Source organism: Balaenoptera physalus (genome assembly GCF_965194825.1).
Source record: "Balaenoptera physalus genome assembly, chromosome: 2".
Lineage (NCBI taxonomy): Eukaryota > Metazoa > Chordata > Mammalia > Artiodactyla > Balaenopteridae > Balaenoptera > Balaenoptera physalus.
Window position 1 is genome coordinate 122,229,008 of NC_138883.1, and position 20,851 is coordinate 122,249,858.

Below are 20,851 nucleotides of genomic sequence, written 5' to 3' on the forward strand. Positions count from 1 at the left end.
TATTGAATATAGTTCCCTGTGCTATACAGTAGGCCCTTGTAGTTTTAGTTCTCAGTTTTCGAAGGAGTAAAATGGCCTGATGTGTACTCTCTAAGAGTAGAACTTCACACCCATGCCTGAGATGCATCCCTCTGAAGTACATGATGTACCTACGATAGTACGTCACGTAGTATCTAAGGATGCTGGCCTTAGATTCACACACCCTGCAGAACATTCCACGCCTCTGAAAACCAAGTCATAGAGCTTAATTTCCAAGGGGAGCAAAACATTGAGTGCAAAAAAAAAATGGAAAAGAAGTTCCCAGTGGGAAAAAAAAGGAATGAAAAGAATTCTCATGTTTTCTTTGGGCTTTGCTCAGTATTTCACCTTTTTCTGGAAGCTTAGCTTGGAGAGGGCAGAGGCTCCAGGGGGCTCGCTGTGTGGGAGCCTTCGTGGGAGGCGACCTCAGAGCTCAGGTGCTGAACTGGGTGAGACTCCAGGTGGGACAGCTGTGCCCGTCCCAGGCAGCGCTCAGCAGGGATGGGTGCTGGGGGTTCACAGCACGAGGGGGAGCTCATGGGGGGCTGGACTCAGTGTGGAGGCTCTAATCCCTGACTCTAAGACTTGGTGGACTTCTAACAGAAGGAAGGAGGTGGCACACACCACATCTGATTCCGTTAGGCAACCATGTGCTTCTCAAAGATTTTTTTTTTTTGACCTTTTAAAGTCTTTATTGAATTTGTTACAGTTTTGCTTCTGTTTTATGTTTTGTTTTTTTTGGCCAGGAGGCACGTGGGATCTTAGCTCCCTGACCAGGGATTGAACCCACACCCCCTGCATTGGAAGGCAAAGTCTTAACAATTGGACCCCCAGGGAAGTCCCAACCATGTGCTTTTTAAAGGCAAAGAATTAAAAGCTTAGCTCTAATTTTAAAGAGCGATTAAAATCTTATCCTCTCCTGATTAACTTCAAATTGCAATATTCACTATATCGACTAACGATACGATGAATTATGTGGTGTAGACAACAGAATGAGGCTTTGAATGTCTAAAATAATATCTGAACATCTTCCTCTGGTGTTTCTACTTTTTTCTGCTGCACACTTGATACTATCAATCAGAATGTTTAAATTCTATCACATGGACATTTACAATTTAATCATATTTTTTTCCTCCAGTCAGCTAACAAAGACACCACTGAAGCATCTTTGCACATCTCAGTGGGGAAGAAAAGCAAACGAAACCATCCGGGTTATTCAACAAAACCCTAGCAGGGGCTGGGGGCACTTTTGTAAGTGGTGACAGGTGGGGACATGGGTGGAATGCAGCCCCACTACTGTTATTAGTTGTATTGTGCAACATGGTGGTGATGAGAGAGTCGTTTTAGGGGAACCAGTTGAATCAGAAATGCAAGCATGCACTTTCACTCTTACACGCGACTAACAATCACAGTGTACACACACTGCCTGGGTGATCGCAAACGCACTTTCGAGTCTAAGTGCTTGTGTCTATCAAATGGGCATCCTCGTTCCAGGGCGCAGTCCAAGAAGGGCAAGACAAGGCCCTGCCTTAGGGACATTATTCCTTAGCAGGGGCGATGACCTGGGTGGGCACCTTGCCCTAAAGTAGGGCCAAGGGTGGCAAGTGCCCCAGGGAGGGCCAAACCTGTGTCCGGGTGGAAGGTCAAGGAGAGGAGAGGTGGAGGAGAGGCACCTGGATTGCGATCCTATCACGAAATGCAAACATGTTAAATATGGGAGTGTGTATTAGCAATGACACCAGCCCCACGAATCCTGGCTGTGAAGGGAAACAGCCCGCATGGAGCACCCAGGTGTAGCCGGGGGTGTCATCGTCCCCGAGCCCCACAAGGAGCAGGCACTGTCCTGGCTCCTCACAAACAGAAAGTGAGGCTTAGAGGATTGCTACACCATAGTGTTTGCATATGAACCCTCCATTCTGGATCTGTCCACCAAGCTGCATCTCCCCTGCAGGGCTGCCATGGACATAAGACCCAGTCCTGGCAGAGCTGTGGCCCCCCAGCTCCTGCTCCCAGGAGCCAGCCCACTGTGCTTCTCCCACCAACTGGAAAGAGCCTGTCTGCTGTTCCTGTCTGTTCCCGACAGGAGACCCTTTCAGAGCCCCTGATCCACGTTCCATCACAGATGATCAGGCCCGAGTGAGGGCAGGACCACAGTGCTCACGCGTGGCTTCTGTGGACCAGAACTCCAGGGTGGAGGTGTGTTCCCACTGTATGCCTCCGTTAGGGCATCAGCTGGGGCAACGCTGAGAAGCACGTGTCCAGCCATCAGCAAAGGCTGGTCCGCTCTGCTCTCCCACCCGGGGACCTCTCACTCGCTGATTTTTCCCACTTGCTCTTGCCTACATTGTCTTCTCCCATCACTGCCCTGGGCTCCTGTTCACTTTGCTACACACCTGCCCGTATCCTTAACTGGCAAGCATCCTGGTTCTAACCTGGGCCGCACCTCTTAGCAAACGGGGATCCAGTGTCAGGTGAGAGCAAAGATGGAGGAGGGGGCGGCACTGTCCACAAAGCCCAGCTCCAAAACGATCCCCAAATGCTCGATTTCAGATTTTAGAGAACTCCTCAAGGATCCAGGACTCCAGGGTCTGTGCACTTGGAAAGGGTCCAAGAGGCCACTGAGAGGGAAGCAAGCAAGACGGAAGGAAGACAGACACACTCATCAGATGTTTAGGGGGTCAGAGCCCCTCGAGATCTGCTTCCTGCTCTGCACAGTCCCAAAGACGGCCTCTCAGGACAACCAGGAATGCCAGTGGTGACTGACAGACGCGTGGACAGGGGATGCCCCAGGGATGAGCTTGACATTGGCGGGTTGTACAGGTTGTATCTAAAAGCAGGAAATCCAGAGGAGAGGGACAGGAGTGGGCCCCTGGTGGTCTGGGAGCAGGGTTTGGTGCTCAGAGAGCATACATTTCAAGATCCCCTTTCATCTTCTCCACTGTAAGTCTTGGAGAGTCCCAACAGGTGTCGCATGGAGGGAGGATGAGGTGGAAGGGCACAGAGGCCCACCATGGTGACACCACCACAGTGATGCAACGGGCTGAGGCCAGACGGAATCCATAGCCGGGTGATTGGGGTGGCCACAGGCTGTGAGCCCTGAAGCCAGCACACTCATTAGAGGCAGGAATCGGTCCAGCAGAGCAGTAAAGAGCTCAGGCTTTGGGCCTGGCCCTAACTCCCGGCTATTTCTGTGACAGTGAATACAGCATACCACCATGTGAAACCTTGGGTTACATTTCTGAACAACTGGGATAATAAAATCCACCTAATGAAAATTCCTAGGAGGAGTAAGTGAGGTGAGGAGACTACATTTGTAAAGTTCTTAGCACATGGAAAGCTCTTAGTGTTACGACCGCTCATGATAAGTTTTCACTTATGCCTAACTTCTGTTCACTTATGGTTGAGATCCAGCTGGTAAGTGACAGAACTGAGATTCAAATCCAGGTCTGTCTTGATCAAAACCTAAGCTTTTGGGGCTACAGTTCCTTTGAACCTGACCTTGTTTGGGCGTCATGGCTCCTGGCTGCTGACCACCCTTGAAACCTCCCTCTCCCGTGGCCGCCCATCATGACTCCATTACAGGACTTGCCCTACTTCCCAGATCCCTCCATCCCCACCTTGCCACTGTTTTCACCTGCTGGGTCCTTGCTCTATTCCCCACAGACTCACCTGTACTATGTGAAATTCTCATTCAGGTGTCACTTGTGCCATCTCCCAAACACCAGCAAGCCACCAGGCTGCTGGGAGGACACCAGAAGGCCTCTCTCCAACACGACATCTTAACAGACCCCTTTCCTATGACTCTAAACACTCCATGTCCCCTTTTCTGGCTGCTTTGCCTTTCCCTGTCCTTAAAGCACATGGATTCCCTCCACTTTTCTTCTTGTTTTTCTTTTCTTCTCTTAATTTATAATATATTCTCTTTTGAAGATTAAGTCCATCTCTATGGGAATAATCATAAATCTAGTTACAGTTTGTATCCTAAGCTTCAAGGCCAAATGTTCAAAGATGGCAGATGCTAGTCAACTATCCAATCTCTATTCCTGTCTGATTCTATATGCACAGAATCCTAATTTATTTGCAAGAGCAATTTGCACAGTTAGAAATACTCATTTTTCTCTTGCAGCTGACCTGAGGGTTTCCAGTGATGTTCCAACAGTATTTCTCCAAGGACAGTATTTCTGGTAGGACAGTATCACTGTCTGGAAGACCTCAACCCAGAGCCTCAAGGAGTTGGAGACAGTTGTCTGATAAATGTTCCCTTCCGGGTGCTGCCTCAGTTTGTTATTGTCACATACAGCAGGTGACTGGGGTACCAGCAGGTACAGGTTTTACCCTCTAGCACAGTTCACTGGTGATGTGCTTGTGCTTTAAACTTTTAATTCATTTTATTTTTTATTGTCTTAAGAGGAACATCAAGTGGGGTCTGATCTCAGGTTAAACAGCTTATTTTGTTTTGTCTCTAAAGCTTCCATTAAGGAAAATGATGAAGCAGAGATATATGAGCCCACAGGAAGATGTGAAACAGGAACTGACTAAACTCAGGGAAAAAAGAAAAGAAAAGAGTTAATTTCAGAGATGAAGTCCAGTTATAAGGGACCAGACAGAAAACAAGTACAGATAGCATAGTAAGGACCATAAAAATGAAAACTAGTAAAGTGAGCAAAATGAAATAGAAATAAAGAAACAAAGGGTTACAGGGAAATGGTAGATAGAGACTATAGGTGAAGGAAATGCCACATACACATCACTGGAGCCCAAAGTAAGAAATCTAAAACAATGGAAAAGAAAAAATAATTTAAAAACTATGATTAAAAGAGAAAACTTTTTTTTTTTACCATATGGAGGTACTTCATTATTTCCTTATAATCAGGCAAGCTCAACAAAATGATATGCTAACTAAATTTGTAAAATGCTGTGGTAATAAAGTTTCACAAAATTTTAAGACAAGGAAGAGCGTTTGTCACATGAAATGACATCACATTGGGCAGGCACTGTGGTTCACATTCTGGGCACTTGTGATTCCCTCTTCTGCTGATTCTCAAAAAGAGAAATTAAAAAAATACATGGTACCATGCATATATACTCTGCTTTATCTCATCATTTCAGAAAAAAATTATTTGCACACAAATGTAAATACTAAAACAATTTAAAACATACAGTCTCCTCAATGTCATTTCATTAATTAAGAAGAAACAAAAATGGATAGCCATCATACAGTGATCTTGGGTATCCAATCAGGGGAAAGTGGAGGAAAATCAGGAGCAGAGGACATGGTAGTTTTTGGAGAGAAATCTAAGACCAGCAATCACAGATTTAGCCTTTCAAAAGAGAGAACTTCTGACATAAATACTTGATCCTACACACTGAAAGGGCACATTGTATATAAGGAAACTGTCCTAGTATAATCAATACAATGATATAGCCTTATAATATTATTATGTTTTAAAGATAAAGAGAATTATTTGAATATTTCAGCAAAAAGGAAGAACAATCAGGCAGGTAACATACTTCTTGGCGGCCACATTCAATGCCTGAAGATAATGGGCCACATTTACAAGATACTGAAAGAAGTAAAGAAGTGCGAGCTAAGAAATGTTTATACCCATATAGGCCATTCCTTCATGGATAAAGGCTACAGACAAATCATTTAAAACAGGTCTGAGTTCAGGAAATATTAGTCAAAAGGCTCTTTCTTGAGAAAACTATTAGAAGATGAGTTCCAGCCAATCAAGAATGAATGGAGGTTTGGCAAAGGGAAATCAAGGCAGCAGTAAATGTATTTAACTGTACAGCTAAGTAAAAGCAAAGGTACAGATACAAATGACAGAGGAGAACATTCTGCCAAAACAAAAATTGTAGAAAGTAGAAAGTAAAGTCCACTTACAGTTACTTCGGCTGTACTACATGGGAGTACAAAATAGCACTTAAAGTCAGCAGATCAAATATAAATATGTGAACACACATAATAGTACAAAGGAAAACACTAGAAACATGTGAATGACATACTACTAACTAAACTGGATGGTAGAAGAGAGAGAGGGAGGAGGAAGAAGATATAAACTAGTTTTATTGAGGCAGATCATTGGAACCACCTATAAGAAAAAGGGAAATAGGATAGTACATCAAGGTAGCAGTTTTAAAAGTAACCACTAGATAAAAATATAACTTTTAAAAATAAAAAGCTAACTGATTCCATTGATCTATATGTCTGTTTTTGTGCCAGTACCATATTGTTTTGATGACTGTGGCTTTGTTATGGTCTGAAGTCAGGGAGCATGCTACCTCCATCTCTGTTCTTCTTTCTTAAGATTGTTTTGGCTATTTGGGGTCTTTTGTGTTTTCATACAAAGTTAAAAATTTTTTGTTCTTGTTCTGTGAAAAATGCCATTGGTAATTTGATAGGGATTGCATTGAATCTGTAGATTGCCTTGGGGAGTATGGTCATTTTAACAATATTGATTCTTCCAATCCAAGAAGATGGTATATATTTCCATCTGTTTGTGTCATCTTCAATTTCTTTCATCAGTGTCTTATAGTTTTCATACTACAGGTCTTTTGCCTCCTTAGGTAAGTTCATTCCTAGGTATATTTTTTATGCAATGGTAAATGGGATTGTTTCCTTAATTTCTCCTTCTGACCTTTTGTTGCTAGTGTATAGAAATGCAAAAAATTTCTGTGTATTAATTTTGTATCCAGCAACTTTACCGAATTCATTGTTGAGCTCTAGTAGCTTTCTGGTAGCTTCTTTTTCTATGTATAGCATCATGCCATCTGCAAACAGTAACAGTTTTACTTCTTCTTTTCCAATTTGGATTCCTTTTATTTCTTTTTCTTCTCTGATTGCTATGGCTAGGACGTCCAAAGCCCAGAAATAAACACATGCACTTACGGTCAATTAATCTACGGCAAAGGAGGCAAGAAACAAAGGAGAAAAGACAGTCTCTTCAATAAGTGATGTGGGGAAAACTAGACAGCTACATGTAAAAAAATGAAATTAGAACATTCTCTAACACCATATACAAAAATAAACTCAAAATGGATTAAAGACCAAATGTAAGACCGGATACTATAAAACTCCTAGAGGAAAACATAGGCAGAACACTCTTTGACATAAATCTCAGCAATATTTTTTTGGACTCATCCCCTAGAGTAACAGAAATAAAACCAAAAATAAACAAATGGGATCAAATTAAACTTAAAATCTTTTTCACAGCAAAGGAAACGATAAATGAAACAAAAAGACAACCTATGGAATGGGAGAAAATATTTGCAAATGATGTGACTGACAAGGGCTTAATTTCCAAATTATACAAACGGCTCATAGACCTTAATATAAAAAAAAAAAACCCAATCAAGAAATGGCAGAAGAGGCATAAGCCTCTTAGATGGCCTCATCCACCAGAGGGCAGACAGCAGAAACAAGAAGAACTACAATCCTGCAGCCTGTGGACCAAAAACCACATTCACAGAAAGAAAGACAAGATGAAAATGTAGAGGGCTATGTAACAGATGAAGGAACAAGATAAAACCCCAGAATAACAACTAAATGAAGTGGAGATAGGCAACCTTCCAGAAAAAGAATTCAGAATAATGATAGTGAAGATGATCCAGGACCTTGGAAAAAGAATGGAGGCAAAGATCAAGAAGATGCAAGAAATGTTTAATAAAGACCTAGAAGAATTAAAGAACAAACAAACAGATATGAACAATACAATAACTGAAATGAAAAATACACTAGAAGGAATCAATAGCAGAATAACTGAGGCAGAAGAAAGGATAAGTGACCTGGAAGACAGAATGGTGAAATTCATTGCTGCGGAACAGAATAAAGAAAAAAGAATGAAAAGAAATGAAGACAGCCTAAGAGACCTCTGGGACAACATTAAACGCAACAACATTCGCGTTATAGGGGTCCAAGAAAGAGAAGAGAGAGAGAAAGGACCAGAGAAAATATTTGAAGAGATTATAGTCAAAAACTTCCCTAACATGGGAAAGGAAATAGCCACCCAAGTCCAGGAAGCACAGAGAGTCCCGTACAGGATAAACCCAAGGAGAAACATGCCGAGACATATAGTAATCAAATTGGCAAAAATTAAAGAGAAAGAAAATTTATTGAAAGCAGCAAGGGAAAAATGAGAACATACAAGGGAACTCCCATAAGGTGAACAGCTGATTTCTCAGCAGAAACTCTACAAGCCAGAAGGGAGTGGCATGATATACTTAAGTGATGAAAGGGAAGAACCTACAACCAAGATTACTCTACCCAGCAAGGATCTCATTCAGATTTGATGGAGAAATCAAAAGCTTTAGAGACAAGCAAAAGCTAAGAGAATTCAGCACCACCAAACCAGCTCGACAACAAACTTCTCTAAGTGGGAAACACAAGAGAAGAAAAGGACCTACAAAAACAAACCCAAAACAATTAAGAAAATGGTTATAGGAACATACATATTGATAATTACCTTAAACGTGAATGGATTAAATGCTCCAACCAAAAGACACAGACTTGCTGAATGGACACAAAAACAAGACCCATATATATGCTGTCTACAAGAGACCCACTTCAGACCTAGTGACACATTCAGACTGAAAGTGAGGGGATGGAAAAAGATATTCCATGCAAATGGAAATCAAAAGAAAGCTAGAGTAGCAATACTCATATCAAATAAAAGAGACTTTAAAATAAAGAATGTTACAAGAGACAAGGAAGGACACTACATAACGATCAGGGGATCAATCCAAGGAGAAGATATAACAATTATAAGTATATATCCACCCAACATAGGAGCACCTCAATACATAAGGTAACTGCTAACAGCTCTAAAAGAGGAAATTGACAGTAACACAATAATAGTGGGGGACTTTAACAGCTCACTTACACCAATGGACAGATCATCCAAAATGAAAATAAATAAGGAAACAGAAGCTTTAAATGACACAATAGACCAGATAGATTTAATTGATATTTATAGGACAATCCATCCAAAAACAGCAGATTACACTTTCTTCTCAAGTGCGCATGGAAGATTCTCCAGGATAAATCACATCTTGGGTCACAAATCAAGCCTCAGTAAATTTAAGAAAATTGAAATCATATCAAGCATCTTTTCTGACCACAACGCTATGAGAGTAGAAATGAATTACATGGAAAAAAAAACGTAAAAAACACAAACACATGGAGGCTAAACAATATGTTACTAAATAACCAAGAGATCACTGAAGAAATCAAAGAGGAAATCAAAAAATACCTAGAGACAAATGACAATGAGAACACGATGATTCAAAACCTATGGGATGCAGCAAAAGCAGTTCTAAGAGGGAAGTTTATAGCTATACAAGCCAACCTAAAGAAACAAGAAAAATCTCAAATAAACAATCAAACTTAGACCTAAAGGAACTAGAGAAAGAAGAACAAACAAACCCCAAAGTTAGCAGAGCTAAAGAAATCATCAAGATCAGATCAGAAATAAATGAAATAGAAACAAAGAAAACAATAGCAAAGATCAATAAAACTAAAAGCTGGTTCTTTGAGAAGATAAACAAAATTGATAAACCATTAGCCAGACTCATCAAGAAAAAGAGGGAGAGGATTCAAATCAATAAAATTAGAAATGAAAAAGGAGAAGTTACAATGGACACCAGAGAAATACAAAGCATCCTAAGAGACTACTACAAGCAACTCTATGCCAATAAAATGGACAACCTGGAAGAAATGGACAAATTCTAAGAAAGGTATAACCTTCCAAGACTGAACCAGGAAGAAATAGAAAATATGAACAGACCAATCACAAGCAATGAAATTGAAGCTGTGATTAAAAATCTTCCAACAAACAAAAGTCTGGGACCAGATGGCTACACAGATGAATCCTATCAAACATTTAGAGAAGAGCTAACAACCATCCTTCTCAAACTCTTCCAAAAAATTGCAGAAGAAGGAACACTCCCAAACTCATTCTATGAGGCCTGATCATCACCCTGATACCAAAACCAGACAAAGATACTACAAAAAAAGAAAATTACAGAACAATATCACTGATGAATATAGATGCAAAAATCCACAACAAAATACTAGCAGACAGAATCAAACAGCACATTAAAAGGATCATACACCACGACCAAGTGGGATTTATCCCAGAGATACAAGAATTCTTCAATATACACAAATCGATCAATGTGATATACCATGTTAACAAATTGAAGAATAAAAACCATATGATCATCTCAAGAGATGCAGAAAAAGCTTTTGACAAAATACAACACCCATTTATGATAAAAACTCTCCAGAAAGTGGGCATAGAGGGAACCTACCTCAACATAATAAAGTCCATATATGACAAACCCACAGCAAACATCATTCTCAATGGTGAAATACTGAAAGCATTTCCTCTAAGATCAGGAACAAGACAAGGATGTCCACTCTTGCCACTATTATTCAACATAGTTTTGGAAGTCCAAGCCACAGCAATCAGAGAAGAAAAAGAAATAAAAGGAATACAAATTGGAAAAGAAGAAGTAAAACTGTCACTGTTTGCAGATGACATGATACTATACATAGAGAATCCTAAAGATGCCACCAGGAAACTAGTAGAGCTAATCAATGCATTTGGTAATGTTGCAGGATACACAATTAATGCATAGAAATCTCTTGCATTCCTATACACTAATGATGAAAAATCTGAAAGAGAAATTAAGGAAATACTCCCATTTACCATTGCAACAAAAAGAATAAAATACCTAGGAATAAACCTACCTAAGGAGACAAAAGACCTGTATGCAGAAAACTATAAGACACTGATGAAAGAAATTAAAGATGATACCAACAGATGGAGAGATATACCATGTTCTTGGATTGGAATAATCAATATTGTGAAAATGACTATACTACCCAAAGCAAAATACAGATTCAATGCAATCCCTATCAAATTACCAATGGCATTTTTTACGGAAGTAGAACAAAAAATCTTCAAATTTGTATGGAGACACAAAAGACCCTGAATAGCCAAAGCAGTCTTGAGGGAAAAAAACGGAGCTGGAGGAATCAGACTCCCTGACTTCAGACTATACTATAAAGCTACAGTAATCAAGACAATATGGTACTGGCACAAAAACAGAAACATAGATCAATGGAACAAGATAGAAAGCACAGAGATAAACCCACGCACCTATGGTCAACTAATCTATGACAAAGAAGGCAAGGATATACAATGGAGAAAAGACAGTCTCTTCAATAAGTGGTGCTGGGAAAATTGGACAGCTACATGTAAAAGAATGAAATTAGAACACTCCCTAACACCATACACAAAAATAAACTCAAAATGGATTAGAGACCTAAATATAAGACCAGACACTATAAAACTCTTAGAGGAAAACAAAGGAAGAACACTCTGACATAAATCACAGCAAGATCTTTTTTGATCCACCTCCTACAGTAATGGAAATAAAAATAAAAATAAACAAATAGGACCTAATGAAACTTCAAAGCTTTTGCACAGCAAAGGAAACCATAAACAAGACGAAAAGACAACCCTCAGAATGGGAGAAAATATTTGCAAACGAATCAATGGACAAAGGATTAATCTCCAAAATATATAAACAGCTCATGCAGCTCAAAAAAAAAAAAAACCCAAAACAACCCAATCCAAAAATGGGCAGAAGACCTAAATAGACATTTCTCCAAAAAAGACATACAGATGGCCAAGAAGCAAATGAAAAGCTGCTCCACATCACTAATTATTAGAGAAATGCAAATCAAAACTACAATGAGGTATCACCTCACACCAGTTAGAATGGGCACCATCAGAAAATCTACAAACAACAAATGCTGGAGAGGGTGTGGAGAAAAGGGAACCCTCTTGCACTGTTGGTGGGAATGTAAATTGATACAGCCACTATGGAGAACAGTATGGAGGTTCATTAAAAATCTAAAATTAGAATTACCATATGATCTAGCAATCCCACTACTGGCCATATATCCAGAGAAAACCATAATTCAAAAAGACACATGCACCCCAATGTTCATTCCAGCACTATTTACAGTAGCCAGGTCATGGAAGCAACCTAATTACCCATCGACAGATGAATGGATAAAGAAGATGTGGTACATGTATACAATGGAATATTACTCAGCCATAAAAAGGAACGAAATTGGGTCATTTGTTGAGACATGGATGGATCTAGAGACTGTCATACAGAGTGAAGTAAGTCAGAAAGAGAAAAACAAATATCGTATATTAATGCATGTATGTGGAACCTAGAAAAATGGTACAGATGAACTGGTTTGCAGGGCAGAAATTGAGACACAGATGTAGAGAAGAAACATATGGATACCAAGGGGGGAAAGTGGTGGGCTGGCGAGGGGGGGTGGTGGTGTGATGAATTGGCTGATTGAGATTGACATGTATACAGTGATGTGTATAAAATTGATGACTAATAAGAACGTGCTCTATAAAAAAAAATTATTCAAGTCAAAAATAAAATAAAATAAAATAAAATGAACATATTGTTCAAAAAAAAATGGCAGAAGACCTAAATAGATATTTCTGTAAGGAAAACATATAGATGGCCAACAGGCACATGAAAAGATGCTCAGTATCACTAATTATTAGAGAAATGCAAATCAAAACTACAATGAGGTATCACCTCACACCGGTCAGAATGGCCATCATCAAAAAAATCTACAAACAATAAATGCTGGAAAGGGTGTGGAGAAAAGGGAACCCTCCTACACTGTTGGTGGGAAATAAATTGGTACAGCCACTATGGAGAACAGTATGGAGGTTCCTTAAAAAACTAAAAATAGAGTTGCCATATGATCCTGCAATCCCACTCTTGGCATATATCTGAAGAAAACTCTAATTTGAAAAGATGCATGCATCCCAGTGTTCATTGCAGCACTATTTGCAATAGCCAGGACATGGAAGCAACCTAAATATCCATCGACAGATGAATGGATAAAGAAGATGTAGTATATATAATACAATGGAACATTACTCAGCCATAAAAGGAATGAAATAATGCCATTTGCAGCAACATGGATGGACCTAGAGATTATCATACTAAGTGAAGTAAGTCAGAGAAAGACAAATACCATATTACACCACTTATATGTGGAATCTAAAAACATGATACAAATGAACTTATTTACAAAACAGAAATAGACTCACGGACATAGAAAACAAACTTATGGTTACCAAAGGTGATAGCAGGGTAGGTGGGGAGAGATAAACTAGAAATTTGGGATTAACATATACACACTATTATCTATAAAATAGGTAAACAAGGACCTACCGTATAGCACAGGGAACTATATGCAATATCTTATAGTAACCTATAATAGAAAAGAAACTGAAAAAGAATACATATATATGTATAACTGAATCACTTTGCTATATACTTGAAACTAACACAACATTGTAATTAACTATACTTCAATAAAAAAATAATTACATTAAAAAAAGGAAAAAGGGAAAGAGGATAGTACATAAAGGTAGAATTTTAAAAAGTAACCACTAGATAAAAACATTAAAAAATAAAAAACTAATAAAATACAGTGAAAGTCATTTAAATATTTATATATAAATAGTAAATATAATATGACAGAATTAAGACCAACCATATCTGTCATAGCAATAAATTTAAACAGGTTTAATGCAGCTATTTAAAGAAAAGAATTTTCATATTACCTCAAAAACAAAGATCAACTTGTGCTGTATATGGGAGATATATTCAGAAAAGTGATTCAGAATGGTCATAACTAAAGGGGTTTATCAGGCAAAGATAAAACAATAGCAACAATAATAACAACAAAAGGCAATACAGGGATCATAATCTTATATCAAACAAATAGAATTTAGGTCAAAAGGCATTAAGTAAGATGCAGAAGGCCACTTTATAATGCTAAAGGGTTCAGTCCACAGTGGAGATGAATTAATCCTACTTTTTTATTTTCTGTAGTTTTGAGGTCTTGTTGACCTGGGAGAAATCGCCCTTCTCAGAACTCTCTAATTCTTGGTGATGGCAAATGACTCCCCTGCAAGCATGCCTTTCATATGAAAAAGGAGCCAATCCAGAGTCCACTCCCCCAACCACCTGCTCTGTCAGGCCCTCATGCTCTGGGCCAATGTTCCCTCGTGCTAAACACCCAAGGCCAGAGACAGCACATGGCAGCCCCTCCACCCTGGAACCTGCTGCGATGATTCACACCAGCCAATACTAAATCCGCCTACCCCTCCTTGCCCATTCCTTCTTGCAGAAACCATAGTAAATCCTAGCCCACGTGTTCCCCTCAGCCCCTTTGCCTTCTGACCCTGGTGCTTCTCCAGGTGGCCCTGTGTGCCATGCCTCCTGCCTCTAGGGAACTGGGAGTAAAACTTTCTTGCTTCATGACAGTCATTTCTGTGTGTGTGTCTTACCAGGCCCGGTTAAAACAAATCCCCGGCACATATTAAAACAAGACATAAGAACTACAAATACATGTATATTAAATAAAAAGTAGAAACCATATAAAGCAGAAGTTACCATGAGATGCTAAGATAAACACACTGACATGGACTATTAACAAAAGAACACCTGCTGTTTATGGTAATAGCTTCTAAACCCGTGAGACCACCACAACAAAGGTTTGCTTTTTGCTCAGCCCACGAGTCTGCTGTGGGTCGGCCCCAGATCTGTGTCACACCTTCTCACTTCAGGATTCAGGCTGACAGAGCAGCTGCTCTTAAAAATAGCCCATCAGTGTGGCAGAAGGACAGAGATCCCTGGAGCATCTCCAACTAAGGATCAAACACTGGCTCAGAAGTGACACCTCATTTGTGTTCACAACCCCGTGGCCGGAAATAGTCAAAGGGACAATCCAACTACAGGGGCCAGGAGAGGCAATGCACTCATGTCCTCACTAGGGGGAGGCAGAGAGCCAGACATAGTCTGTGAACAGCCTTGATGCAAAACTGACATACATGAAAAATAGCCTTCTTATATAAACAAAAATAAGTTAGAAGACATAATGGAAGAGAACATTCCATTTATGATGGCAACTAAAAGAAAAAATACCAAGAAATGAACTTAAAAGAGATGTGTAAAACACATAGGTGGAAACATTATAATATCCCTGAAAGGCACAAAAGTAGAACTGCACACACTATGTTCTTAGTTTGGAAGACTCAGTATCATCACTTCTTCCTAAGCTAATTTGTAAATTTAATATGATCCTGTAAGAAATATAAGCACTTTTTTTTTTCTTCTTGGAATCAGACAAGCTGAGTTTAAAGTTCATTTGGAAAACTAAGCAAGAATAACTAGAGAGGCTCTGAAACATAAGAGCAGTAAGGGGGGAGGGGCACTTGCAGGCACCAAACCCACTCCACTGTCTCAATAATTGGTGTATGAACAATCAGACAAAACCATGGAATGTAAGGGGGAAGTCCTGGAGAGACTTAAATACATACAAAATGTCAAAAGGCAAATGTCAATCTGGGAAAATGTTTGCAACTCCTATCACACACAAGGCGTCATCTCTGAGGCAGTTCCGTTCCCAAGAAAATCTGAGGAGGGGGCATGCTGTGGGGCATGAGGCAGCAGGACTGGGTGTGAGCAGCAGCTGACCCATCAAGAAGGTTCAGTAGGGCCTTGGCTGAATTGGCAGGTGGCATGGGAGTGGGGCTGGCCCTTCAGAGGTGTCTGCACTGTGGTAAGGGGCCGGGCCATTATACTCAGACATAAAGAAGGCACCACATGGAGGCGCCCCCAGGAGGGGGAGAGTCTTGGGTGAGGTGATATTCTCTGGCTGGGATGTCACCTGCAAAGGCCTCAGCTGTGAGCCCCAAGCAGCTGCGGCTCCCCATCTGTGCACACAGAGCAGACATGACACCCTCTGTTTTCTCCTGTGTGGTGTGTGTGAATGCATGTGCATGTGTGTATGTGTATGTGTTTTGCCCAAAAACCAATAAGAAAAAAAAAAGATTAACTACTCAAAAGACACACAGGCAAAGGACATGAACAGACAGTTCACAAAAAAAAAGAATTTCGTATTTCCATGAAACATATGGAAAGATGCTTGATTTTATTCACAAAAGAAATGCAATTTACAAATATACTAGAAAAAAATCTGAGAAATTATTTCACACATATCAGAGGGGCAAAATGAAAAGTTGGCAACCACCTGGTTACCAAGTTAGTGTGTAAACCATCTTGCTCAGCTGCTGGCTGGTGGACGTATGGAATGATATATCCCCGAAGCAAGACAACTTCCCAGGATTCACCAAAATTACAACACACTTATCCTGTGATTCAGCCATCCCACTTCTGGAAATTTATCCTATAGAAATACTTATACACATAAATATGAGGTATGTACAATATGGTCATTGCAGCATTGTTTACAACAGCAAAATAATGGAAACAAGCTAAGTGTCCATCTATAGAAGAATATTTAAGTAAACCGCAGTCCACTCCCCTGACATAATGTTCTGTTGTTACATGAAGGAATGATGTGGGTCCACGGGAAGGTCTCCAGCATACACTATGTGTGAAATAAGCAAGGTGTGAAATATTCATAACGCCACCTTTTGAGTAAGGATAGAAAAATACATATATGAATGTTTACTTGCATCTGCTTACACAAAAACTGGAAGGGTAAATAAGAAACTAACACAAGTGGTGTCCCAGGGGTCAGGGAGGAGTCGGGTAGAGGGCACAGAAGGGGGTACACTTCCTCTTTTAAGTTTTGAACTGTTTGAATACATTAGTTATCTAAAACAAACAGTAAATAAAATTTAAAAAGGATTTAAAGTAAATTACCCAGTATTTTAAGTATTTTAGAGTAAGAACTTTTCCATAATGTTTCATCTGCCATATTGCTATAGTGCAAGATCTCATTTACGTTTGCAGGCAACAATGTCAAATTTCCAGGCTATTAAATGCAGACAGAAATGGAACCAATTGAAATAACCAGTCCTCTAAGCTAGCTGGTAATTATAAGATCAGTTTTAGTTAGTTTATTTTTATAGAAATGTGTAGAAGGAAATTAGTCCAAAGGCTGCCTCAACTAATCTTCCAAGAGGTCATAGTTCACCAGATGCTTGTCCAAATATAAAAAAATCATAATATAACCAAATTATATGACTGATATTTTGATATTTTGGATATAGAAAACTTAAAAAACATTAGTATTATTTTGTATTCCATTGCCAACTATAGAGAGGCTAGTATGTGCAGACAATTTAAACAAAGGTTGAAGGACAAGAGATGTTATATTTGTGAACCTTCATTCTCTGACTCGCTGCAGGATGGCTTTTGTGATCACTGCTCTATGAAGCAGCTCTTTTCAAGATGACCAATGACTTTGATGTAGACAAATCCAAGGTCACTGATCTGCCCCCATTCATATAGCTGACTTCTCAGCCTCCTTCTTGATTCACTCTCTTTTTTGGGGTGGTGGGGGAAGCAGTATCTAATGCACAGCATGGTGTCTGTCACTGTCACTTCTTCCAAGACACTACATTCTCTTACTCCAATGGCTGCTCTATTCCTCTCCTTTAACAGCACCTCTTCCTCCTTCACTAAATCTCTAGATGTTGTCATTCCTCAGTGCTCAGATCTGGGCCAAACTGTGTTGGGAGGTGTCTGAAAAGAATTTTTATTTCTGATTTAAAGGAATGTAGACTTAAGAGGAGAGTTGCCTTGTGCTGTTATTCCCCATTCTTACTGACTGGAACACAGATGTGAGACCTGGGGTTGTGGCAATCATCTTGCAAACATGAGGTAACAAGCATGAACATGAAAAGGACAAGAGCTAAGAATAGCTGAGTGAGGGGAAAAAAAGAGGCTGAATAAGAGTTTGGATAGATTACTGCCAGCAACCAGCTAACTAATATAGAGAAAAGAGACAGGAGGCCAGAGGACTACAATGAGACCTAAGTGTTGTGCATGAGTACAGGGTCTGACAAGGGACCTAGGAGACATCTAACTCAGACTTGGAGGATGATCAGAGGTGCTCTCTGGAGGATGTCTCATTTAGGCTGAGACCTCACAGCAGAGTAAAAGCTATTTTGGCAAAAAGTCAGGAGCAGGTTAGCAGGGAGAGGATAGCACGTGAATAAACCTGGAAGTATTATCACCTGGCACATTCAAACTCTGAAGGCAGTTATGTGTGAGTGAGGCCCAGAGGGGAGAAGACAGGAGAGGCCTGGTTAGGGAAACTGAAGGATGCAGGGAGACGGAGATGCTGAGAGAGAGCATTCCCTGAAGGGTCTTGTGAAGTTTGCCATGAAGTCTGGACTTTATCCCAGGGCAAAGACCAGTCACTGAAGCATTCCCCAACAGGAGTGGGGCTGGATCAAATTTCTACTGTAGAAAAATTAAGTATTTGCATTTAAGAACAATCACTCTGGTGAAACAGCAAAGACTGCATTAGAACTGGGCCAGGCTAAAGGCAGAAGGAAGGTTAGGGGGTGACTGTAGCAGTACAGATGAGAGATGAGATGCCCACCCCCCCCAGCGACAGTGAGGACAGAGAGGTGGGGGTTCTCCCAGTGTTTGACCCTCAGGGAGGGGGTGGGGAGGGAGGCGTCCAGGACCAAGCTGACTGGTCGAATGGCTGGCTGAATTACGGTAATCCACATGTGGAGATGACTCAGCCACTGAAGAGAATGAATGTGCACATACAACTGATGTGAGGGGGTTTCAGTGAAGGATTGTTGACTGAGAAAAGCACTACGATGAAAGTGTGTTCTGTACAATCACCTTTGGTGACAGAAGGACCAGCCCTGCCTGGTGTATGCCCAGCATCCACGTGCTTCTCTGCCCCCGCTGTCTTTGCACACCCTGCCTGCAATGCAGGAGAGGAACCCACGGAGCTGTTCCCAGAACCCCCTTCCTGGTCATTGTTCTGGGGATGGCCTCCAGTGATAGGTGTTCATGCAAGATTTGGAGGAGCACCTCAGGCCAGTTTTCTACAGAGGGTTGCAAGCAGATGCCTGGGCAGAGAGCAGGCGTGAGGCCGGCTGGAGGTTTGGGGCCATGTCCCGAGAAGCTCCTGCTTTGGTGATCCAGCCATTGGGTGGGTGGTGGTGGAGGTGCCTGGGACCCCTGAGGCTGTGAGGACTCCCAGTGAGTGCCGGCGACTGCCCCCCACAGCAACCCATCCTGAGCACAATTTCCTCCAAGGGTACACACTTCTGCGGCTTCCTAACCCTCTAGCTCCCATCCCCCCTGGGAGTACTGGAGTGGCTTCCATCTTCCCCACCCAATGCTGATGGATACAGGTGGTACTGGATGCGGTGCCAAGAATGCAGAAGTACAGAGATGAGACTGGTTCTCTGCCACTGTGGGAGAACCAACAGGACTGTGGTGGGCTCCCCGTCCCACTGCACCAGGCAGCATGCTGGACAAAAAGCGCGAGGGGCTTGGCTCCAGGCACGGCTGTGGAATCAGAGCCCTCACGACCTCCCTTTAGGAACCTCTGAGCTCATATAGCTATGCTGTTGATTCCAAATCCAGACCTTTTCGATGCTGCAAGTGGCTGAGTTGTGCAAGCTTAATTCAAAGCCTTGCCAGGTTTCCCATGAACGAGGTAGGACAGTGGGCAGGAAGGATGAGCGCTTGACAGCTGCATGGGATCTTGAGAACACTGAGGTGGGTTCTAATGAACGTGGGGGCCTTGAGTCTCCTGAGCCAGCAGAAGCACCCCTCCTCCCTTGACTGAGGCTAGCCCCCTGCTGTCTGAAGACCCAGCAATGACCTTGTCTATGCAGATGTGCTACAGGGAGATGCCCAGCTCTTTTTAGTTTACAGATTTGTAACTAGGAAGATGGCCTGGGAAGAGGTCCCACACACATCAAAAGAACTGCAAGAATTTCACCAGCAGAAATCTGAAGGAAGTGCAGAGGAGTAGATTTTACAACTGTTAAACCAGGACTTGCCCAGCATGCGAACGGCAGAAAAGGATGCTGAGTTAATGGCACAGTCTCTGGATATGAAGGTCTGGGAGCTGGGTGAGGGCAAGTAGAGCAGGGCAAGTGCCCTGGGGAAGGCATTACAAACACCCAAACCAGAGTCGGCCAGGGGCCGGGTTCAAGACCACGACGGTTTGCAGATTTTCTCCCTCACTTTGTTATTTATCTATTGGTAAGATGAACCAAGTACACTTCTCCCTTCCCTGTCATAGAATATAAGGAAGGCTAAGCGTAAGCTCTTAATTCAGTCATCAAGTTACAGTTTATCAAAGATGGTCACAATCCAACCAGGTGAGGGATGAGCAAAATTCAAGATGGGTCCAGTGCCTCGTGGACTTCCTGTCTCCATGGTTGGTGGGAAGTGAAGCATTTTTACCTGCATGATGGACGGTGTGGAGTAGGCAAGATGTGACATTAATGTGTTGCTTGCTCATTTAGGTATGCATCAAAGGATGTATGTGGATGGGGATTGGACAAAGGGGTGGAGAGTGCCGGAGAGCCCATTGCCAACTCAGTGGCTGCCTCCCCCGCACCCTTCTTTTTCATTATCTGGAAATGGGGGAGAAGCCTTCAATGACACTTCCCAGATTGTTTTCCTCACAGGTTCCAGGTTCCCAAACGAGAAGCACTCATGCAAGGTTTGCAAGGCTGCAAGAGGAGCAGCAGGGACACACAGCTCCCGGGGTGGGGGGGCTCTGGGGAGTCCTGTCCTCAGTAGCCCGTGAGTCACAGCTGCTTCCAGAGGAAACCCTCCAAGGAGGGCTTTGGTGTTTTGATGCAGGAGGTGGTGACAGCAGCCCAACCCCAGTGACATCCCTGAGGTTGAGGGTGACTCCCTTCTCACCTGCTTCTCTCCGTGATTTCCATGGCCTTCACTCTCC

At 41.6% G+C, this 20,851-nt stretch overlaps 1 protein-coding gene across 4 annotated transcripts in view; it reads right to left on the reverse strand.

The window, feature by feature from the left end:
* Window positions 1-20,851, reverse strand: part of LOC309655505 (OTU domain-containing protein 7A) — a 381,768-nt gene that overhangs the window by 97,046 nt on the left and 263,871 nt on the right. The gene's annotated exons all lie outside the window — the stretch shown is intronic.